A 25,137-nucleotide genomic window follows, 5' to 3' on the forward strand; every position below is an offset into this window, starting at 1 on the left:
AATATTTTGAGAATTCCATATGTAAGTATGCACATCATGTCCACCCGTCCCTTCCAACTCCATATGTATGTACATCTCCTACGGAGCCCATTGGCGTTGCTCTTATGTATGTGTATCTATCTACGGCTGACTACTTGGGATTGGATAACCTAAAGGAGACTCATCCCTGGAGAAGACCGCTTCTCCCTCTCTCGGCAGCCATGGATTGCCTGCAGTTCTTCATCTAGGGGTGGGACCCCGTGAGATTTCCCTCCATCAGTGTTGGCATGTTTCCTTCTGGAGCAGGCAGAGACCATCACAAAAATTCACAACTTACCAAAATACAGAGAACAACAGGCCAGGGATGCTAAATCCCAATTCATACATCTATGACAGAACTCCTACACCGGAGGCTCAGGGAACACTGAAGAAGAAAGGCGGAAAGCCTGTAAGAGCCAGAGGACCAGGGTAGCTGCTGTAAGAAATCCCTTTTATCTATGACAAAGAGTTGAACCCATGAAATCTCAGCAATATGGCTGCCTAAATAAGACTTGAATAATGACAACACCAGTTGTTTTCCTGATGTTTAGTTTTGAGGTTTTTTGTATATCTAGTTACCGACCTTTTTACAAGATGTATAACTCATAAAGATTTTTCCCGTCCTGTAGGCTCCATTCAGACAAGTAATAGTCTCCTTTGCTGTGTAACTTATATCCAGATCCTCAGTCTCATTCCACTGATCAATGTGTCTGATTTTATGCCTGTGTAATGCTATTTTTATCACTGTTTCTCTGTAGTATAACTGAAAGTATATAAAGCTAACTGTTTTCCTATTCCTAACTATGTCATGAATTTTTCATTTTTCATGATGGATAAGCACATAAAAATATATTTCACAATAAAAGTATAAAATCCAATGAGAAGCTCCACAGCTTCCAGAATGACTATTATAAGTGTATAGAAGTTCATTGAGTTACACAGTCTTGGGGTCTAGTTAATTTCAAGGTATGATGTTTTATTTATGTAAAAATTTTATAACAATGTTTAAGTTTTTTTAAATCTGAGTGCCATCCCATTGTCTGCCCATTTGTGATCTGTGGCTGTCTGCCACCTTCTACTCTGGGTCCAGTCTAGGAGCCCCATCAACCTGCTGTTAGCTCTTCTCCTAAACCTTAAGGTATCAGACTTCTGTCCTTTTCCTCGGTCTCCCTGAGGGGGGTCCTCATGGCTGTTGGGAAACCTCTGTGGTAGAAGCTGCCTTCCTGACCTCTGCTGGATCAACAGTATCTAGTCTCCCTGTCTAGCCCGGCTGTCCCACTGACCTGCTGACCGTGGGGCACCTGCTGCTGGGACCTCCATATATCCTCTCAAGGCTTCGGCTTCTATGCAGCTGCAGAGTTCTGAGGGCTGTCCACCCTGCAGTCTAGCACTCTTTCCTCACAAAGGGCTGTAGTACTTTTGTATGGAAACCACGAACTTATGAGCACCGACACACGCTGAAGTCTACAATGTACATTTCCAAATGTAAAAATGTAGACAATCAGGCACTGAACACATTTTTCTATTAAAGTGGCCCTAAGATGCTTTCCAAGGCTAATGTCCCAGATGGCTCTGTGGAGGAGTCCCAACCCCTGCCCAGGGTCCTGTGGCCCCTGCACTAACAGTGGTGAGTGTAGAGGGTCACATAGCTTGCCCCTATCCTTGATGGCTTTGATAACAGTGACTGTCACTCTCTGAGTCTTCCACCTAGGGATTAAATATGGCTGTCTATGAGAAAGGCTCCTTCCTCTCTTTTCTGATACTCAGCCCCCTGGAGCCCTTATGCCAGCAGCACGGCAGAATCCAAAGTCCAGTTTGGAAGGTTCCACTCACCTCTAGAGGGTGCCAATAACCTAGATCTTTCATCTCACCACCTCAGAAAGACCCTCTCCATCTGTCCCCATCCTCAGTTGGTAGGGCTGCCCCGCCCATCCAAGGACCACCCTAAGAACACACACAAGCTTCTCATTGGCTTGCTCTGTCAACTTGTTTCTGCTTATAGACAAAATTACAAAACTGAGCCAGGTGTGGTGGTTCACACCTTTTCTGGAATTCTGGAGACTGAAGTAGGGGGATCACCATGAGTTTGAGGCCACATTGACCTACAGAATGAGACTGTACCAAAAGAAAAATTAAAAATTAAAAAGCATGAGCTGGAGAGATGACACAGCAGTTAAGAGCTTTTACTGCTCTTGCTGAAGACTCAAGCTTGATTCCCAGCACCCATGTCAGACAGCTTACAGCTGCCTGTAACTTCAGCTCCAGGTGATCTTATGCCCTCTTCTGGCCTTTGAAGGTACCTGCACTCGCATACATATGGCCTCTGCACACACATACATACACACCTGTAATTATAAAATAAAAACAAATATTTAAAAACTCAGAAGCACTAGGCAAAGCTACAACCTCTAAGTTACTCAACTCTTCACTGAATTCATGGCTTACGTGAATAAAGCTTCAAACCTTTCTGCTGTGGGATGTCTTTCTGTATGCTGTGAATATATGCTGTTCCCATTGGTTAGTGAATAAAGCTGCATTGGCCTATGGCAGAGCAGGATGGAGCCAGGTGGAAAAAATCCAAGAGAGATAATAAGAGGAGAAAGGAGAGTAAGGGGAGACGCCAAATCGCTGTCCAAGAAGCAACATGTAATGGAATGTAGGCAAAGCCACAGAACATGTGACGATGTATAGATTAATAGAAATGGGTTAATTTAAGATGAAAGAACTAGCTAGCAAGAAACCTGCCATAGGCCATCCAGTTGGTAGTTAATATAAGCCTCTGAGTGATTATTTTATAAGCGGCTATGAGACCACAGGGCTGGGTGGGACTGTCAAAACTTCTGCTACAACTTTCCTCTGCTCAAGACTGTCTTCACTGAACTCATAGCTTACCTGAGTGAGGCTCCAAGCCTTTCCTCTACTTGAGACTGGAAACGGAGAACAAAATAATGTCCATGCAGTCCATTTTACTTTTAAAACCAGCCACCATTTCTCACTCCCTAAGCTTTTGATGCACTACCCATAACTTGGCACCAGTGAGACCCTCCTGCTCATTTTTTCTTTCATGAAAACGAAACTCCCATCTCACCCTCTCACCTGGGTGATTGAAATCTTCCTCCTGCTTCCCTGAACATTTCTGGGGCTGCAGTACACACAGGCAAGCTTATTTAATCATGTTAGTCAGCAAACTACAGGCAGGCCCAGAGAGCAGCTGAAATGTTCTAATCACCATGTAACCTACATCCAGACTTAGTATGTGCATGTGCTTTTACACACACACACACACACACACACACACACACACACACACACACACACACAACTAGAAGCCAGTGACAACCTCAGATGTTGTTTCTCAGGCTCCTCAGGCTCCACCACCTTTTTTTTTCTCTCTCTGTTCTTTTTCGACAGGGTCTCTCATGGTCTGGAACTCACCAGGTGCACTAGCCAGGGCTCTGTTTGTCTCTGCTCCCCCAGTGCTGTGATTACAAGAGTGTGCTGTCACACCTGGCTTTTTATGCAGGTTCTGGGGATTGAACTTGGGTCCTTACGCTTGTCTGATAGGCATTTTACTGACTGATCCATCTCCCCAGCCCCACACTCAGACTTTTGATTACTGAAAAGCAACCTGCTGCTAAGAACCCTTTCTGTGGACACTGAGTAAGTAAAGGACACATTGCTCAAAGGCATTGAGACATCTTTTTGCTTGACCATTAGAAACCAGAGAGCGAAGAACAAAGGTTTGAGCTAGCATTGTGCTTAGATATTTAATAAATCCACAGTGGCTAAAGGGTTTAAGCTCCAGGAAAGCAAGCAGTAAGCTCACACAGAATTGCTCACTGTCCAGGAGCATACATCAGGAAGACAGGTCATGGCTCTCTTTTCAGGGTTTTTATCTCCGTCCGGCACAAAGACTCAATGTGCGACACCCACCTTCTGCAACTCAATGGATGCCACACTTCAGCTATTACAGCGCAAGAGAGAGCCAAATTCCTTGTGAAGTTGAGCATCTGGTCTGCCCATAACTCCCCAATAAGGTCACTTTGTTCTTTAATAGACACTCACTTCCAAAGCAATGAAGAGAAAGGATCGTCGAGAGGAGTACATGGTCAGGACAGAAGCTAATCTTTTCTGGTCATCTGCAAACTGGAAGGAGAGAATATCAGGGCTCTGCCCTTCCTCCATGAGCCCAGCTTCCTCTACCCAGTGTCTTGGTCAGCTCTCTAGTGCTGTGAAGAGACACCATGACCACAGCAGCTCTTAGAAAGGAGAACATTTAATTGGGGCTGGCTTACCCTTTCAGAGGTTTCGTCCATTGCCATCATGGCAGGGAGTACGGCGGCATGCAGGCAGACATCATGGTGCTGGAGAAGTTAAGAGTTCCAAATCTGGATCCAGAGGTAGCAGGAAAAGATATTAGGCCTGTCTTGAGCTTTTAAAACCCCAAAGCCTACCCTCAGTGACACACTTCCTCCAACGAAGTTGTACCTCCTAATCCCTCTCAAGTAGTGCTAAGGACCAAACATTCAAACCTATGAGCTTATAGGGGCCATTCCTATTCAAACCACCACACCAGATCTGTCAATATGCGAGAATCTCACCCCCAAAGGCCCATGACTATCAGCCTGACTTAGGAACGGATGACAGAGATGGCCCCACATCCAGCCAACAGCCCCCTCCAAATTTGTAACAGATGGCCCCTGGCCATAGTGATAAGCAGTTGTCTGGACCCAGGTTACTCTTGAAGCTTTCAAATGATGGTTGTTTTCCATACACATGGTGGGTATGTGGGAACTCCACACTGAGAACCAAACACTACAGTGAAGCCCTGTTAGGCTTTGTGGCCCTGCAATCAAATCTTACCCTGAAACCAAGTGCATATGTCCTGGTATAGAATAGAAAGGGCCTGCTGCTCCCCACAGTACCAAAGCAGGAGCCTCTGTTCCTCTGTCCTTACCCAGTGTGCAGGTCACTCCAGCAGTCTCTGCATGTCCCCTCTTACTGTCCTTTCAGTTGTTTTAAGTTACAAAATCAATAGGCTTTTATGGTTTTTAAAAAAGCACTAACATTTCAAAAAAAAAGATAAAAGACTCACTTGCCCTGCTTGGGTCTCTACTAGCCTTTCCTGTAAAGAATCAGTGGGTTGCCTTGTTTGCTTGCTTGCTTATTTTTGGTGGGAGGTTTCCTTTACCACCTTCCCCGTACTTTTAGAAATGGACTATGGTTCTGATATGCATCACTAAATGTTTCATTGTATTTGTGGGCATTCGATTTATACAAAGAGATTCCAAAACTGAGAATCTTCCACATCAGTTGTTTTCAGTTCTTTGCCCTCTACAAGAAGGTCTCGGTAGACGTGCATCTCTCTAGCTGGTCATCTCTGCAGGAGAGTTTTAGAATATCGTGGCTGATAAATTGAGATACATAGATGCCTGTTTTAGATGGAGGTACATCAATCTTCCAAAAGACTGCCAGTTTCGGGTCCTCTAACCATGAATGTTTGAGTCCCCTTTATCAGTGCCAATCCAATGCATCTTGTTATTTTAAAACTTTCATGGCTACTAGAGAAACTGAGCATCTCTTCCCATGTTCAATGGCCACACAATTTTACTGCATGGAAGAGAGGAATTAGTGGGCTGGGCGGTGGTGGCACACGCCTTTGATTCCAGCACTCGGGAGGCAAAGCCAGGCAGATCTCTGTGAGTTTGAGGCCAGCCTGGGCTACAGAGCAAGATCCAGGACAGGCACCAAAACAACACAGAGAAACCCTGTCTTGAAAAAACAAAACAAAAAAGTGGTGTTAGTGCTGGCAGACTGGAAAGAAACGCACCTAAGGTACCCTGAGGCAGGCTCAGCCCTGAGTGCCTCCAGTGTCAGGAATGCCTCCCACACTGTAAACACCTCACTCACAGAGGGCTGGTGCCAGCATAGTTCTCAGGGACTCCTGGAAGCTGGCGAACCATCAGAAACACTGATGCAGTTAGTAGAGGAGTGTAGTGGCTAATGTTGTCAAGTTGACAGGATTTAGAGCATCTTGAAGACAAATCTCTGCGCGTAGCTGTGATGGAATTTGTAAGTGACATGCACTGGCTGCAGGAGACCGACTGTGGGTGGAACACTTGCACAGGTCGGAGCCCTGCAGCAGACAGAAGGGAGAAAGCGAGCTGAGCACCAGCATCTGCTCTCTCTGCCTCTTGACTGGGGAACGCCTTGTGAGCGGCTGCCTCACCACTTCCTTCCACCTGTAGAGGGACTGTGTCCTCAACCAGAAGCCAAAGGAAACCTAAGTTGCTTGTCAGATACCTTAAGAAGACAGTTATGAGAAGAGTAATTAATTTAGTCAGTGAGGTCTCCGAAGTATGGCTGTGGATCCTTGGTAACCAACGATCTAAACAAACCTAAGTCAAAATAAACCTCTCCTCCAACAATTATGCTTTTTCTTCACAGGAAGTAAATACCTCTGACAATAAAATGCAATAGATGCTGAAATTCAAGAGAAATCACATTTAGAGGTTCTAAGACCTATGGGGCATAAAAAGAAAACATGGCTCATTTCGCAGCCCATTTATGAGCCATTTCCCACATGGTGTATACACAGTGTGCTGGCAGGTTGAAATTATTTTCTTGTTTACGTCCAACTCTTAGGAAAAATGCAATATAAAGTCAGGTCTGAAAGGAGGTTTGAGCCTTCAATCAATCTTTCTAGGGCCTTACAGAAGTGATCATACTCAAGGAACTAGAAATGACTGTTCCCTTGCACCTGTAAACTGGGCACCTCAGCACTCAAGAGTAGCCTGATTGTGTGGCAAGACCCTGCTCAGAAAATAAAAAGCAAGGCTAGAGATCATCCTTGGTTTCAAAGTATCATGATTAGCTGTATGCATGTCAGAGAGTCACCTGATGCTAGTGTCACAGGCCTAAAGGAACAAACACTGGATTATTTTTGCCTTCCCATCAACTGCATGTGTGTTTCTGTGTGTGTTTCTGCAGAGCTAAGTAGTACAGAACCACAAAGACTATTTTTGCTGTTTGGGGAAGATTTGTTTCTGGTTTTAAAATATCATTTGAATTACTCCTGTCTTGTTTTGCTTTCTATTATTGTGATAAAAACTATGACTAAAAGCAACTTGAGGACAAAGGATTTATTTCAGTTCATAGTTATAATCCAACATCCAAGGAAGTCAAGACAGGAACTCAAGGCAGGAACCTGGAGGCAGGAGCTGAAGCAGAGGCCATGGAGGAATGCTGAGTACTAGCTTGCTTGCCATGGCTTTCTCTGCCTGCTTTTTTATACATCCCAGAACCACCTGCCCAGGGGTGGTACTGCCTACATTGGGCTTTCCCCCTCCATCAGTCATTAATCAAGAATGGCCCACAGATGTGCCCACAGGCCAATCTAATGGAGGCAGTTTCTCAGTTGAGGGCCCCTATTCCCAGGTGACTCTAGCTTGTGTCCAGTTGACAGAAAGTGAACAGGACAATTTTTAGTTTCACATTAAAAAACCCATCTTAATAAAAAAAAAACTTCTTTGAGAATTTTATTGCTAACAACATAAAGATTTCTGAGAAAAATTTGTATTCTCCAATATAACGCAATCCACAAAACTGAGACTCTTTTTATTTACTAATAATAGCCAACATGAATGTTATGGTTTGAATCTGAAATGTTGCCCACAGGTTCGTGTGTTTAATCTATCTGGTGGCATTGTTTCTGGGATTATAGAGTGTTTGAGACAAGATACACAACTTTCAGAACAAAATACCACTTCCTTCAGGTGAAAACATTGAGCCCGTGAAAGCATGTCAAGACTGTTGATTACAGAAGAACTTGGCAATGACTTTTGAAGATACATAGAACAATCATAAAGCTTTCAAAACAGAGGGATGAGGGAAAGCATCAAGGGAAGGAGGGAGGAAAAACAGAAACTGTAGCTGGGAACTGTCAGCCTCACTTCTGAACCACATAATGGGCTTTTGGACTAAAGGATCAAATGAGTAAGACAAAAGCAGCCCTTCACAGGGGCCATGAATAAATTCTGCTCTAAAATCCTTTAGTTTTTGTTTGTTTGTTTGTTTGGGTTTTTTGGTTTTTTTTTTAGTTTTTGAGACAGGGTCTCACTATGTTGCCCTGGCTGTCCTGGAACTCATTCTGTAGACCAGGCTGGCATTGAACTCAGAGACTTGCCTGCACCTGCCTCCCAAGTGCTGGAATTAAAGGCATGTGCCACCACCTGACCAATGCTTCTCTATCTTAAAATCAAGAGTTGATTGCAATAAATAAAAGCACTGACCAACACCCTAGTACACCCTGGTGTTGTACTCAGAGTGCCCCAAAGACCACCAAGAGACCAAATCCGATGCAAAAGCAAGGAGTCTTTGTATTGCTAGGAGTTAATTTGGAACTCTCCATTCATCTGACACAGCAGCAGATCAGGAGAAACCCAAGTAGCGATGGGGTAGGGTTTTCAAAGCAAGGAGGGCCTGGGGTCTACAGACTACATAGGAACAGACTCAGGATTGGTTCATGTGAGTGGCAATCATGTTAGTAACTTTTAATTGGCTAGGGCTAGTTGGGGGTTACAGTTATTCATTTTTGGGCAGACCTGGACAAGTCCCAGGCTCGGTCCTTGACTCATGTTCATAGCTCTAAGTTGGTGAGGGTCCCAGACAGTAGACAATTGGCTGAACCTTGAGAAGTCAGAGTACATGTAGGAAGGGAGCTACTGCAAGGACTACGTCTTTTGTTCATGGCCCTCCCAAAAACTACTTGCTCAAGTCTCAGGAAACTGAAATTGAGTCCTGATCTCTGAGAGAAGACTGAGCAGCCTATTATGGAGTCTCCATGGTCCTTTCACTGGGAAGATGAACTTCTGGAGTGAAAAGAACACTCCGTGCATGAGATCTAGGGGATGAAACTCACAGTTGGCCAAAGGCTCATGATACCATGGTGTGGAAGATAAGCATCAAGGTCAACAGAATTCCAAATGAAAAGGGAGATGCACCTGTCAAAGGCACATGCAGGTAGAGCACATGCCCCAAACACAGCCACTCTTACAGATGACCTGTGACATCATCTTATGAGAGAGGACTGAGGGATGTGATAGAACAAAGGGTCTGGAACACAGGAGCCAGGAGGATACCTGAGCCAGATTTGTAGAAAGACCAACAAGGGTTATTATTTCAAACTACAATGCTAACATCTTAGTGACATGGAAATAGTGAAGTCATGAATAATGAGTGTGGAGAAGTCATTCATCAGAGTTAAAAGATGCTTGAAGATGATGAATCCATAGAAAAGACCTGTCTTACTTACCTTTCTATTGTTTTGACAAGACATCATGACCAAGGCAACTTATAGAAGAAAGAGTTACTGGGTCTTCTAGTTTCAGAATCCGTGACCATCATGGCAGGGAACATGTCAGCAGGCAAGCTGGCATGGTGCTGGAGCAGAAGCTAAGAGCTCACATCCTATCCACAATTAGGAGGCAAGGATTGCTAACTGGGAATGGCATGGGCTTTTGAAACCGCAAAGCCCATCCCCAGTGACATACCGCCTCTGTTGGGGAATATTATTTTAAGGTGTGTTACTTTTGTTTATGTTGCATTTGTTTAACTCTGTGAAGCTGTGTTACTGTGCCTGTCTAAAACACCTGATGGTCTAATAAAGAATTTAACAGTCAATAGCAAGGCAGGAGAAAGAATAGGTGGGTCTGGCAGGCAGACAGAATTAGTAGAAGGGAAAATCTGGGGGGGGGGGGGGAAGGAAGAAGGAAAGAGAGAGGAAGGAGGAGGACTTCAGGAGCCAGCCACCCAGCCACCTAGCCACCAGCCACACAGTTGCCCAGCCATATAACCAGACACAGGGTAAGAAGGAAAGAGTAAATATACAGGAATAGAGAAAGATAGAAGCCCAGAGGCCAAAGATAGATGGGATAATTTAAAGTTAAGAAAAGCTGGCTAGCAGCAAGCCAAGCTAAAGCAGGACATTTATAAATAAGAATAAGCCTCCATGTGTGATTTACTTGGGAGCTGGGTGGCAGGATCCCCAAAGAGCAAAAACAAACAACACTCTTCCAACAAGGCCACACCTCCTAACCCTTCCTAAACAACTGCGAACCAAGTACTGAAACATCTGAGCCTGTAGAGGCCATTCTTATTCAAATGACCACAAGACCTCAGTGGTTGCAACACAGAGAGGCTGACTTCAATTCAGTCTCTGAACAGCAGTCAGCCTATGCATGAGCAGTGAACAATGAACCACTTGCCTTAGCTGTCCCCAGGAGAGGCTCGGTGCACCAGAGCTCTCAGGCTTCATTTGACCTTGCCTCTGTTCTCAATCCCAGAACTGTTTTCTTATGAAATGCCCAATGCAATTAGCACTCTGCCAAGTCTGCTTTGGGAAACACAGCTATAAACCAGCAATTTAAGTTTCTACAAACACAGAAATGTTTCCAGTGTCTCAAAAATACTAAATGCCTTCTGGTCACCGGTCTTCCTATTGCTAATTTGGGGTTTTGTCTTGTGAAGTTTCAGCATGATAGCCAAAAACCGATTGCCAAGACCACCAACAAACAGGGAACTTCCCTTGCACGTTCATTCAAAGGATTGAAGCTCCAGGCTCAGGTTCAATATACTTCAGTTGCCTTTTGTGTAGTATGACGGTCCAGTTTTATTCTTGAACACAGGAAACCCACTTTTCCCAAAACCATTTACTAAGGAGAACGTCCTTTCCCATTGAGTCTTCTTGGTGGCCTTGTCATGGATCTTTTGACCATGTGTACTATGGGAGCTTATTTCTGAGCTCTCCATTCTCTTCCATTAGCCTGTTTTCATGCCAATCCCAGCCTGTTCTCGCTGCTGTAGTTTTGCGATATGCATGAAATCAGAGATGTGGGAGCTCCATCCTTGCTTCTTTCTCAAGATAGATGTGGCTATTTGGACTCCTTTCTGGTTCCATAGGAATTCTAGTTTAGTAAGCATGAGGGGACACAGGAGAGGGGACATTGAGGTCAATAAGGGGGAGGAAACAGTCCAGAGATCTAACAGGCTGTGAAGCAAGTTCCTCACTCAAGATCCCTACCCTTGTGGATGGAACATAGAGAAAAGACCAAATGCAACAAGGTTATGAAGTCTCCTCATGTGGACCAGAGCCTGTGGTGTTTCCGTGAAGATCCCAAGGTGGAGAGGCGTGGCCAGCACCCACAGAAGTTGTCTCCCTAAACTGACAAGAACAGAAGAGGCAAGGACCCCAGGGTAGCCATTCTGAGAATGCCCCTGCTGGAGGGCAGGGATGCTGAAGAGAGTTCTGTTCCGGGCTGCTTGTTGTATACCACCCCTGCCTGCCAGTCAGGTATGTGGATCTGATCAAAAGGGGTCACCTGGACACCTTGTGATTGGACCAGGTGGACTGGCCAGCTCATCTGACTTTACCCAAGTTTTGCCACGGTTTCTGCTGTAAGTCCGCAACAATGTTCTTTCTAGAACAACTCACCCTCTATGGACCACACATTGAATTCTTTAAATTCACGAGGTAAGAACCTGGTGGACACTAAGTGTAAATCTCATGTGACCAGGAGCTTCATTCGCGCTAAGTCCTAAGCTAAAGCCTACTCAGGAGCAGAGAAAGGCTGTAACTTTCAACGACATCCCGATATTTCCCATAGTAAACTGGGTGGTCTCGTTGTTGGAGGAGATCTGGAACAGCACTGTTTGATCAGGCGTGTGTGCAGATGTCTCTTGCAAGGGTGTGAGGCCATGTGACAATAGTATCTCACACGGGACCAGATACACTGAAATTCCAGATGATGGTCACGAGGCAAAGTCTTCTGAGGATTTCTTCCCCCAAGCATTTGAAAAGTACTCCACTCCTTATCCCTGGGCAGAGGGCTCCTGGATCTGAAACTCCCCTGGCTTCAGGGTTGTTTGGCGAGTGCCTCTTGTTCCTCACACTTTCTAATCGTGGCTTCTCTGACACTCGGCAAGGGTTACTGAGGATAACACTTGGAATTTTAATCATTATTTCTAATGTGCTATTCACTGAACTGTCTTTGTCTCTTTAATTGCGGGCTCTGTGCCACAAAGACTGTATCCATAAGAATTGTTTTGCTTTTCCTGCCTATTCAAACTCAGGGTACCTGGGCAAAGCAGCTGTTTTGTTTGCTTGTTCAATTTAATGGTGAAGTGTTTTCTATGGAAGAATTTTTTTTTTAACTGACAGCTTTCTTTAGGGTGATGGTGGTACCCAAGTTCTTTCTGGGATCCTAACAGTTATCTGTTGGTCAGTCTTAGCTGTGAATGGGCGATACCATCACCTGCTGTACATAATTAATATTATTAATGGAACCCCAAACACACAGTCATCTCCTGCCCTTCTCCCCTTTGCAAAAACAATATTTGTTTATTAAAGTGCGCTCTGAGTCACTTTCCCCTCTTCCTGTCACCTGAGATAGTCTCGCTTGTGCTAAGGGACCCTTCTGTGTACCTCTCTTTCCTGCTGTGCCAGAAACTTTGCTTGGTGATGTTTCCCCCTTACTCCCCTCACCCCCACCCTCGAGCGCCCCCTCCCAAACTCAGCCCCTGAAGATTGCCTCGTGCTCCCCCTCCCAAACTCAGCCCCTGAAGATTGCCTCGTGCTCCCCCCGCCCTGAACTCAGCCCCTGAAGATTGTCCCATGCTCCCACTCCTGGACTCAGTCCCTGAAGATTGTTCCGTGCTCCCCTCCCAGACTGAGCCCCTGAAAATTGCCCCATGCTCCCACCCTGGACTCAGCCCCTGAAGATTGCCCTGTGCTCACCTCCCCTGGACTCAGCCCCTGAAGATTGCTCCGGGCACTGCAGGAAAACAGCCTACAGTCTGGATACCACTCCTTGGGTTTGTCTGGGCTCTGGGGAGGCTTCCCAGCTCCTGCTCTTATCTACTGTTAGAGCCGATATACTTGTTCCACTTCCTAAGGGGTGAGCTACAAGTCAGAAATCAGTTAGCAAGGCTAGTTCCTCATTATATCGTGCCACACCATCTCCAAATGCAGGTGTAGCGTATAGTAGCTATGGCCTGAAGTGTTTCCAATGGCCTGAGCCGCCCTGGCTCTCGTGCTTGTCATTTACTCTGTGCTGATGTAAATGGCACACGGCAGATCTTCAATCTGCAGTTTTTAATTAGGCTGTGTGTTTCAGGTGATGATGATGTTTTGTGTGTGCTGAGCTTGACCATCAGGAGCTGCCTGCAACAGACAGCGTTGCAGGAAGCACACACAGCAGCAATCCTGAAGGACCTCACTCCAGGACCCAGGATTGGAAGGCCCTGTGCTCTTTCTGCTGACTGGGGTATGAGGAGTGGGAGCGGGGTAGGAGGGAGGGAAGAGGGAAAGGAGAGGGAGGAAAGGCAAGAGGAACAGTTTACTTCCAGAGTTTTGAATTTCTGTCTCATTAGCCCTTTCTGCTGGTGCACTCACCCTGTCTCCCCTCAGTACCATGTTCACACACTGATCTTTGGAAGGGGGTGTTTCAGTTGATACAGGGTTTTCCTTGCCCAGGCAAAGTCCTGAGTTTGACTCTTACACCAGGCACAATGGCTCACCTTGCAATAACTAATCTTGGTTGGCAGTTTGGCACACCTGCAAAGGACAACGGGCAATTGAGAAACTGCCTCCATCAGGCTGGCCTGAATGCACTCCTATGAGTCATTTTCTTTATTGCTGACTGGCACAGAAGGATCCAGTCCACTGTAGGTGGTGCTATCCCTAGCCACACAGGCCTGAGCTGTCTAAGAAAGCTAGCTGAGCGAGCCAGAGGAGCCAGTCCATTCATTCAGCAACATCCCTCTGCAGCAAGCATTCCCAACCTGTAAGTCATGGCCCCCTTGGGGCGTGGACCGACCCTTTCACAGGGGTTGCCTGAGACTATTGGAAAATATGAACATTACCATTCATAAAAGTAGCAAAATTGCAGTTATGAATTAGCAACAAAATAATTTTATGGTTGGGGGTCAACATGAGGAACTTATTAAAGGGTGTCAGCATCAGGAAGGTTGAGAACCACTGCTCTAGGCCATGGTCTCTGCCTCAGTTACAGCTTTCAGTAACTGCCCCGAGTCTCTGTCTTGTCTTCCCTGGATACTGGACTGTGACCAGTAAGCTGAAATAAACACTTTCCTCCCCAAAGTTGCTTTGGACAGTGTTTATCACAGCAACAGAAGAGTAAATAACGCACACCTGTATCTACACACTAGGGAAGCAGTGGCAGGGGGATCAGGAATTCAAGGCCATCTTTAGCTACACAGTGAGTTCAAGGTCAACCTAGGATACAAGAGACCCTGTATTCTAAGTGCCAGCACTTACTTACCGAGACAGGGTTACCTTATTATGGTTGGTAGGAATGAAAACCAGGCCTGGATGGAGGTGCCACAGCAAGACTATGCCTGTGACAGTTTATTGCAAGCAATCAGACTTTGTATACCCTTATCAGAAACAATACAATGGCTGTTCCGGGATACAGTGACATTTGCAAGCCATAGAGGGTCCACAAGGATAATGTCTAAGACCAATTGTCCTGTCGAGCTTCTATATGCTTTGCTGACGTCTAGGGAACACAGAAACACCAGTAGTCTGTACGCTTGCAGGACCTGAGCGTCTCAGGAACTGAAAGGTGCACACAGTGCCCCAGGAACCAAAGACCCTAACCAGAAGAAACCTATGATTATGACGCATGCCTCCCTGACATGCTAGACCAGGTCAAGTCCATGGTTCCCTGCACTGCATCAAAGAGAGAAAGAATAAACAAAGAAAGATGGGGGCTGATCTCAGAACAGTATGGCTGCCTCATTGCTAACAACCCCTCATGACAAGGCTTGAATGGGGGAGAAAGACATATCCATCAATTCTTGACAGATTAGGATATGTAGTAAACTCAGAATAGGGGGTCTACAACAAGCATTGTTCACATTCTACTTAAATTAGCATCTTATCTTGGGACTTGTAGTAATTCCGTATGAGTTTCATATCACAAAATCTTCCTTTAAGGCAGGGGAGATAGCTCAGTGGATAAAATGTATGCCATACAGTGTATGAACTCTGGTGTGAAGACCAGAGTTCAAATCCCATCATCCAGATTTAAAAAAAAGCCAGGCTGGCATGGTCACCTTCGGGTAATCCCAGCACTTGAGAGGCAGAGACCAGAGGTCCCTAGGGTAGCTACACTAGTGGAATCAGTAAGGGGTCAGTGAAAGACTGCTATGTAGGAAAAATACCCATTGACTTAATTCCAAAATCTGGCATATATATATAGATATAGATATAGATATAGATATAGATATAGATATAGATATACACATGTGTATCCTTATACACACAAACATGCATACACACATACACAACATAGACATATACACATGCAAAAACAAAATCTTCCTTTCGTTTTTCCAATCATTGAGAAAGGTAATAAATAAAAAGATAGATAGATAGATAGATAGATAGATAGATAGATAGATAGATAGATAGACAGATAATGAATCTCTTAGCCCCATGGGTATAGAGATTAGGGTTTGGCAACTGGGTCCAAGGCTACAGTTCTTGGTTTGTGTTGTATGAGTTCAGCACAGCATTGGGAGTGTCACTTGTATTGAATGCTAATTTCTGATATCTGAGCTTGGAATACCAATGGCCATTTCTCAGCCTCAGCCTTGCCTCAGCTCTTGCCACAGCTTTCATTGACCTCATGATGTCACACAGGGTATGACAGCATGGGTCCTCTATGCTCCACACTGCAGAGGTGTCTCAACCTGCATCCCTCTGATCAATCCCAGCTGTTGACTTAGGTGACCTGGGGTTTTCAATACGCCTTCTCCCAGAGTCCGTGATGCCCATGTCTGCCTCGTGGGCCCAGTGTTCTTGCAGAACTGGAGGCTCGAATATCTCAGCTGTCCGCTTGCACATCTAGTGTCACCTGTAGGTCTGCACCTTTCATGGTTTGGCAGCCTCCACCCTGCAGACATAGCCAGCCTCAGCAGCCAGGATGAACCAGATGTGGCCACCGCAGCTCCCTTTCCTCTCCTCTCCTGTAGCTTAAGTTTTCCTGCCTGGCCCACAGTCAGGACAAATCTCTATCACCTGCCAGTCCCACAGCCACTCAGACCCGACCAAATAAACACAGAGACTTATATTGGTTACAAACTGTATGGCCGTGGCAGGCTTCTTGCTAACTGTTCTTACAGCTTAAATTAATCCATTTCTATAAATCTATACCCTGCCACATGGCTCGTGGCTTACCAGCATCTTCACACGCTGCTTGTCATTGTGGCGGCTGGCAGTGTCTCTCTGACTCAGCCTTCCACTTCCCAGCTTTATTCTCCTCCTTGTCCCGCCTACACTTCCTGCCTAGCCAATGGCCAATCAGTGTTTTATTTATTGACTAATCAGCAACACATTTGCCATACAGAACATCCCACAGCACTCTCCTCCCGCCCACAGCGAGGCCCAGAGGCTTACTCTGCAAGTCATAGCCTCTGGTGCCACTCACACCACGTCTACCAACTTCGCTGCCACCTAGCCATCATACACCCAAAAGGAGTGTTCTACTGGGTTTCTGCTTGCCCTGGGTCTACTCTCTACATGATCATTTAGAAATTGTCTGATGACCAATATCCACTACCTCTATCCTCCACCCTTATTGCTCAGTGTGTGATACCACAGTGAGATAGCCTGGTCGCCTGGACACGATGGGTCCCACAATAATCGCTCCCCCCAGCTTCGCAAGGCGCAGCCGTCATGAAGACCCGTCCTGGCCTCCAAGCCCTTTCCTTTCTACCTCCAACGTCAATGCAAAAGGCACAACTCTCACCCTTAAAGAGAGTTTATTCTGGAGCTAAAGACCATAGCCAGGAAATACAGATTTAGGTTACCCAAATTCCTTGTCCCAATGTGGTAACAGCTTGATGAAGCTTTTAATTATTTTTTGATTTTTATTTTCAGGGAAGAGTGTAAATGTAGTTCCCCACTACCACAAATTATGCAGATGAATTTCCGCACTAGGGGAAATTACAGGAGTCAGCACATCTCAAGTGCAACAGATAAGTCTCACCCTGGGGGTGGAGGGGGGAACACCTTCTTGATCATGTTATCTCCCCTGACAGGTAGGTACTGAGAAAGGGTTTATAGTAACAGAACAAAGTCATAAGTCAAAGTGCTTTTCAAATACTTTGGTGGAAACGTCAGCAAGGCACATTACAGTCAAGTGAGAGCAAAGTCTGCTAGAAGCCCCAGAAGCCAACAGCATTCTTGGTCCTCTGATTGATTGGAAACAAGGGATCTCTTCCTGCACTCCAAGGGACTTACACATGGTGGCAAAGATGCCATGCAACACAGAGGAGGGCCAAAAATGGCTATCAAGGAGACTGGAGAAAGTAAAAAAAAAAAAAAAAAAAAAAAACCACCTGTCTCCTGCTTGTGACATCCCAGCCTCTACCCAGCGTCAGGATTCTAATCAGTCAATTAGAGTTGAAGGGTAGGAGGGTAGGAAGAAGGTGTGGTTCTCTTCAGGAACTGTCCTTTACACCACAGACCTTGCTCCTATGGAGACCATGGCCTCCACGGCCGATTGCTGTGCAGCCAGTAGTGGACGAGGACATCTGCAGAGAGCTAAGGCAGACCCAGAGGAGGCCAAACATGCAGCTGTCAAGGGCTAGGACATGGGAGAAGCTGGAGAACAGGAGGCATCCCTTGAAGAGATCTCAAGGAAGTGACCACCTTCACAACAGCACTGAGCAGCCAACTCCTCCTCCTCCTCTTCCTCCTCCTCCTCCTCTTCCTCCTCCTCCTCCTCTTCCTCCTTCTCCTCCTACTCCTCTCCCCCTCCTCATCCTCCTTCCTCCTCCTCCTCTTCCTCCTCCTCCTGGCTCCAAGGAAGGCATCCCAGATCAGTAACCAGCCCTTAAGTACTCTAGCCCAAGCCCGGGCTGCTCTCCTGCAGCCTGCCTGGACTTTCCTTTGGTTTGCTTCTGAATAAAGTGTGCTTGTCACATCACAATCAGTGAACATGTCACCAGTCTCTGAATAAGACTCTAAGAACCTGGAAACACTTGATCCCCACAGTGACCCCAGGAACCCAGGGGCCTACCAGGAAGAAATGGGTTCTAAGATGAGCCCATATTGCTACTTTCACCTCCAGAAAAGTTCACAGCCCTTGAATGTTAACACTTTTTTTCCAGAGAAGGGGGTTTTGAGACAGGGTCTCACAGTATAATTAATTCAGGCTCACCAAATAGTCCATGATGGCCTCAACCATCCTGCCTCAGTCTCCCGAGTCCTAGTCTTATAGGTGTGTGCTACCAAGTTCTGCAGAACTCAATGTTTTCTTAGTAAAATGCTCTGTGCATAAATATGAACATCCTTTTTTCTCCTGTACCATCAGATTCCTCAGGAGATAGTGACAGATGGGCATCATAGTAAACACATTTTTAGTAAAACTTTACTACAGAGAATGAAGAGGCAGAGGGGAGGAGGAATGAGGCAGGGGGATGGCCATGAGTATCAGCCCTTTGTCTCTCTTCTTTACCTTTTCTAGAAACTAGGACCACTCATAACTAGCCAAGGGCCCTGCCATGTTTCTCAGGATGAGGAGGGACCAAGAGTGCCAAGCCCCTGAAGTAGAGGAAAGACCGTAATGACGCACACAGTCAGGGAAGCAGGGAGGCTAAAGAGCTCCTGGATCCTTCTGAGACAAGTTGACACCGACCGGCAAACCCTTCTGTGATTGAGCTCTATCTGGACTGTTGTCTTATTGTCTGCAAAACTGACTAGATGGGCTTCAGCAGGTAAAACGCAGGGGAAATCCGGACACAGAAAAATAATATTTGCACCAAGCAGCCAGCAACACTTAAATTGCAAGAAGGAATGTCCATGAGACATTCCTAATTACGAAAACTAGCAGAGCCATGGGAGTGTGGCTACAGTCCATTTGCATTTTTGTTTAGTTTCCTTCATACAGTAATCAGGTAGGAATATGCCTTATGGGCATGAGGAAGAAATCTCCATGAATAAGGATGTAATTAAAAAAAGCATAGATGCTCAGCAGAGGCTGCTGCCCAATTAAAAATACAACTAATAATGGGAGGTGCTGCAGGGAGGCCAGTTCGGAAGCCTGGTGAGAGCTGTGCAGTCTCAGCAGACCCTCTGCCTTCTCTGTGTCTTGGACCACCAAATGATGATAACACACCATTAGAGTAAAATTAGGCGTTAAATAAAGGCAGTTATCAAAGAGCGGAGGACGTAATCAAGTTACATACATGGTGCTCCTGTTCTGAGAATCGTATTTTTAGCCTGACAAATAAATCATAATGCTCTTTGGTGGTACAGCTGGAAAGAACCTTAGAAATGACTTCCTGATTTGTCTGTCCACTGAGCCCTGAGAGGCCCTATGGCCACCTGATATCAGGCTAGAAGAATGGAAACCTCTGTGTCCCCAGGAAGGCCCCGCAGAAAGTGCTGGGAGAGATTTCCCCTCTCCTGCACCCCACCCACACAGGCTCTTTGAATTGACAAGATAAAACCTGCTGGGCAGGTTCTTACTTTGTGTTCTGTGGTGTGTGTGTGTGTGTGTGTGTGTGTGTGTGTGTGTGTGTGTGTGTGTGTTATGCTGAATGTGCGGGGGCAGGGGGGACACACGTGCATGCTTGTGGGGATGCGCATGTAGATCAGAAAACCCTGGGTGCCCCTCCTCCAGAGCCTCCCACTTGGTTTTCTTGAGTCAGGGCCTTCCACTAACCTGTGCAACGTTAAGATGGCCAGCTGCAGAGAGACACGTGTCTCTGCCTCCCCAGCTCTGAGATGACGAGGGCCTGTCACCATATCCTGCTCTTACATATGGGCTCAGAAGATCATCTCAGCCGCTTGCAATGCCATCGGTGTATGTGCTGAGCCCCTCTCCAGCACCAAGGAGCAAGTTTTTTTGTTTTTTTTTTTGGTTTTTTTTTTTTTTTTTTTTTTTTTTTTTTTTTTTTTTTTTTTTTTTTTTTTTATCTTATCTGTTGGAGGCCCTTAAACACAGAAAACATTCAAGGGACTTGTACCTGTGTCACGAGAGACACAAAGAGAGAAGTCCCATCAGATTTGACATGGTCAGAAGCTACTTAAGTATCACTGAGTAATGTTAAAATTTTCCCATGTTAGGAGTCTCCTGGGGTTTGTTTGCTTGCTTGTTTGTTTTCAGGACCAGGGCCAACTGTGCTTACTCTGGGATGTCTTTCTGTTAGCAGTGAATATGTGTTGCTCTGATTGGTTGATGAACAAAGCTGCTTTGGCCTATGGCAAGGCAACTTGGAGGCAGGCTGGAAATCCGAGCTATACAGAAAGGAGGAGAGACACCAGGCACCACTGAAGGAGCAGCAAATGCCAGCAGACCGGTAATGCCACGGCCACGTGGCAACCTATACATTGATAGAAATGGGTTAAGCTATAAGAGCTAACTAGCGAGAAGCCTGCCATAGGCCATGCAATTGGTAATTAATGTTAAGGCTTTGAATGATTGTTTTATAAGTGGCTGAGGGGCCGCAGAGCCAGGTGGGGCCAGAGGAACGCAGACCCATGGGGCCAGGCAGGACCTGAGAAAACTTACGGCTACATATGCTATATGCTAAACCAGTGCTCTCCCACAGATTCACACCCCCCAGACACTCCCTGGGAGATTACAGGGAGATGCTCTACCATGGAGGCACATCCCAAGTCCTGGTTATTCCTTCACCAAGCAGCATGGATTTTTGAAGCCTCCATGGTATTAGACACATCTGATGTCCGAGGTGAGCTAGGAAGGTGGGATCAGTCTTGGGTCCAGGTCCCAGCAAATCAATACATCTCCGACAATTGCATTAATTAAAGAGAAACAGAAAAGCTTGAACATGCAAATATTATACACTATCATCAAGCACAGGGTAGGTCTGGCTTCCTCTTTCTTTGGTGATGGTTCTTCTGATCAAGTAAACTGAAGTGCACAGGCACACCTCCTGGATTCTTGTAAGGGAATGGGTCCTCTGACTGCTGAGGAAACCAGCTATGTGGGAAGACTCAACAAGCTGTCTGTGTTGGAGAAGGGAACTCTTTACAGAAACCTTCTCAGAACAGACTTCAGAAATGTGAGTGTGGAATATTAGAATCCAGCCTGCTCAGGCCTTTCCATCTGTCTCACAGATCCCAACCAGATCCCAACAGGCAACCTACTGTGAGCATTGTATGTGACTCCCTAGCAAACTCACTTCCAGATGCCAAGGTTTCTCACCTGGGAAGCAAGTAAACAACAAAGCAGGTACTGGTAGCTCCCCATCCAGGGTTATTTGTTACATAGAAAGCCAAATAGCACACTCATCTTCCAGGGAAAATCCTCAACTCCCAATGCTGGGGCTAATAGACAGTAACTCTCAACAGGGCAGGAGGCAGGGGTATAGGGGCAGGCTTATAAACACATGCTTCAGCTAAGTATGGCTGACTTCTCTGTGGATACCCATCTCCAATCAAGTCTCATGGGAAACCCTATAGGAAGTGCTGAGCTTCAGACAAGGAATAGTGGGGTTTACCTCTGCACAGAGGTCAGAGGGCATGTTGGGAATGTGGGGTGGGCAAGAGAACTAAAGGCACTTGGCTAAGGGGACATGCTATAGGTAGGAGAAAGTCCTGGTGCATTTTAAAAAAAACACCGTGTTGTTGGTTACTTTTGCTCTTTTGGGGGGCCTGCCACCCAACTCCCAATAAATCACACACAGAGGCTTATCCTTAATTATAAATGTCCAGTCTTAGCTTGGCTTGTTTCTAGCCAGCTTTTCTTAACTTTAAATTATCCTGTCTACCTTTTGTCTCTGGGCTTTTTCCTTTTCTTACTTTTGTAAATCTTACTTTCAGTCTTACTCCGTGGTTGGCTGTGTGACTGGACCCTAGCATCCTCCTCTCCTTGTTCTCTTGCTCCGTCTTCCTTTTCTCCCAGGTTTCTCCTATTTATTCTCTCTGCCTGCCAGCCCTAACTCTCCTTCCTCCTGCCTTGCTATTGGCCGTTCAGCTCTTTGTTAGATCATCAGGTGTTTTAGACAGGTAAAGTAACACAGCTTCACAGAGTTAAACAAATGCAACATAAAAGAATGCAACATATCTATTAAAACAAATGTTCTACAGCACAAACAAATGTAACATGTCTTAAAACAATATTCTACAACAACCCTGAGTGATTGCCAGGTTGAGGTATCAAAGGACATCTAGTTAGAAGGAAGGGAGATAGGAAAAAGAGAGGACCTAAGTAGGCACCCTATGGTCTAGCAGGCAGGGTCTTACTTCACCGCTGCTCGTAAATTACATGAATATAGGGCATCTTTCTACAAAAGAAGCTGGGAGCATCAGGTCACATGCTGTCTTAGTCAGGGTTTCTATTGCTGGGAAATCACCATGACCAAAAAGCAAGCTAGGAAGGCCAGTGAGAGATCCTGTCTCAAAAAAAAAAAAAAAAAAAAAAAAGGAGACAACAACCTGAAAGTTGCTAAAGGTCGCTCAAGATTGACTTCTGACATGTACAATCACATATGTGCAAACACACACATATGTACACTTATACACATATGAACATGTATACTTATACACATATTATATACACATATAAAATAGAAAACACATTAATGCTGTGACTGCTGAAGTCTCTTTGACCCTTGTCGTGATTTCTCTCACATATGTGATCATCAAGTGAGGAGAAGGTCCCCAGGAAGCAGCATGTACTGCACCAAGCGGGAGAGACACCATTTCTGTCCTGCATTGCTACAAAGTCTCCATGAGACCTGTTTATCATTCAGGACAGCAGCTCTGGCTTGAAAACTGCTACTAGCAGCTTTGGGTTCTATTAACAGTAGGGCTATTGGGACACGACAGAACTATTTATGAAGAAAATCGGCTTCTGGTGAAACCTGTTCCTCCATGTTTCCTTGCACTTGCAGAGTTCCTGTTCTGGACCTCAGACATATAATGCTTATTTCCCTGTCCTTGCTATAGACACTCGATAAAACAACTAATAAGAAGAATTTATATCGGCTCACAGTTTGAGGGAACACAACCCATCACAACAGGGAAGCCTTGGCATGGTGCAAGATGACTCCATGGTACTGGGAGTGCCTGGTTGGGACTTCTCATTTCTTCGTGTCTTGGCAGAACAGGAAGCAGAAGTGAAATGCTGGTGGCCCTTCCAGTTCCTTCCTTTTGCCTCCTCTTTCATTAGGAGTGATGGCATTGGCCTTTATGGTGGGTCTTCTTTCCTAAGTCAGTCCTTTCTGGAAATGTTCTCACAGAGATACCCAGGAGTGTGTGCATCCTGGGTGATTTTAAACCTGGTTAAATCTGGTCAAACTGACAGTGGGGATTAACCATCACAGAGGAGCATGGGTCCTGAAGTCCCCACATGGCCATGCACAATTCTGGGCAATTATTGCCACACAAACCTCTTTGTGACACTGAAGTCAGAGTGACAAGCAATTTTTCCTTATTTTCTTAGAAATGGAACTAAAATTCCACATTTCTCGCATAGGGTTAATGATACTCTGTCAATGTTGTGACACGGAATGAGAAAGCACTTTAAAACTTTCAAACACTTTTCCCCCAGTTAATTCTAAAAAGTGAAATCTATTCTGCATATACCAAATGGGGGACAAAGGACAACAGAAACAATTTTTTTCAAACATTCTACTTGGAATTAGAAAATTTAATTGAATTTTAATGTAAACATTGGGGCCAACTTGGCAGAAATGAGGATATCCTAAAGAGACACGTGTATTCTTCCTTTGGTCAACAGACTATTGAAACAATAGATTCGACTTTCATTCTGTTTCTGTGATAAAACACTTCACCCAATAACAACGTGGGAAGAGAGGTTTTGTTTAAGGTCACAACTGTACTGGCTGGTTTTGTGTGTCAACTTGACACACTCTAGAGTAATCAAAGAGGAAGGAGCCTCAGCTGAGGAAATGCCTCAATGGGATCCAGCTGTAAGGCATTTTCTCATTTAGTGATTAATGGGGGAGGGCCCAGCCCTTGGTGGGTGGTGACATCCCTGGGCCACTGGCCCTGGCTCTATAAGAAGGTGGGCTGAGCAAGCCATGAGAAGCAAGCCAGTGAGCAGCTCCCCTCCATGGCCTCTGCATCAGCTCCTGCCTGCAGGTTCCTGTCCTGTCTGAGTTCCTGTTCTGACTTCCTTCAGTGATGAACAGCAATGCTGAAGCGTAAGCTGAATAAACCCTTTCCTCCCTAACTTGCTCTTTGGCCATGGTGTTTCATCACAGCAATAGAACCCCTAACTAAGACAACAACCTATCACTGAGGAAAGTCAGGGTGGGAACTCAGGGCAGGAAAAAGCCATGGAGGAAGATTATTCCTCTTCAGTTAACTTCCATGTACAGGGCAGTCACAACTGTCTAGGAGGGGTGCCACCCACAGTGGACTGAGGCCTCCCACATCAATCCTTAGCCAAGACAATCCCTCACAGGCATGACCATGAGCCACTCTGATCTGTGTAATCACTCAACTGGCATGCCCTCAAATGATTCTAGGCTGTGTCAAGTTGAGAGATGAAGCTATCTAGGACACATGATCACCAAGAAATTGAAATTTCCCCTGAAATCTCATGCTGGGAGAAGAACAGTGAAGCCTGCTATTAGCTAGAGGAGGAAATTGTCTCTCTGTAAGAGACTTTACACATTTCTGACAACTTGTCACACCACTTTGTGGGAAAGACTGGAACCCAGGAATGGTGAGCCAAGGATGGGTGGGGCCACAGCTTGACAAGAGCCGATAGGCTATGCAGATTCTAGCTTCTTGCTTCCAGGCTTGAGCAGAGGAGCCACTGGACTTCTTCATCCCTCTTCCCAATTGGGCCACAGTGAACCTTGCTTTTTACTAGTTTACTATTTTCTTATCTTGCTTTTGACTATCATTTGCTAGTTTAATGTGCTTCCTGAGGGTAGGTGGCCAAATCTGCTTGTTAGAGGGCTCAGCTCTGCCCCTGACTCCAGTCAGAGCACCACACATGTGAGTCACACAGAGTATTTGAGGGCCAAGGGATGCCACTTCATCAGTTCTTGATGATGCGCAGATGCTAGCGCAGAGCTGTGCCCATG

General features: G+C 45.7%; 1 non-coding gene across 1 annotated transcript; it reads right to left on the minus strand.

Annotated features, from left to right (window-relative positions):
- Positions 1-16,978: 16,978 nt before the first annotated feature.
- On the minus strand, positions 16,979-17,150 carry LOC128113124 (U1 spliceosomal RNA). The gene has a single exon (XR_008219349.1). It is a non-coding gene; the product is annotated as a U1 spliceosomal RNA (small nuclear RNA).
- Between the last annotated feature and the right edge of the window lie 7,987 nt (positions 17,151-25,137).

The sequence above is a fragment of the Peromyscus californicus genome, unplaced genomic scaffold (genome assembly GCF_007827085.1).
Source record: "Peromyscus californicus insignis strain IS unplaced genomic scaffold, ASM782708v3 Scaffold_17__1_contigs__length_78620276, whole genome shotgun sequence".
Taxonomy (NCBI): Eukaryota; Metazoa; Chordata; class Mammalia; order Rodentia; family Cricetidae; genus Peromyscus; species Peromyscus californicus.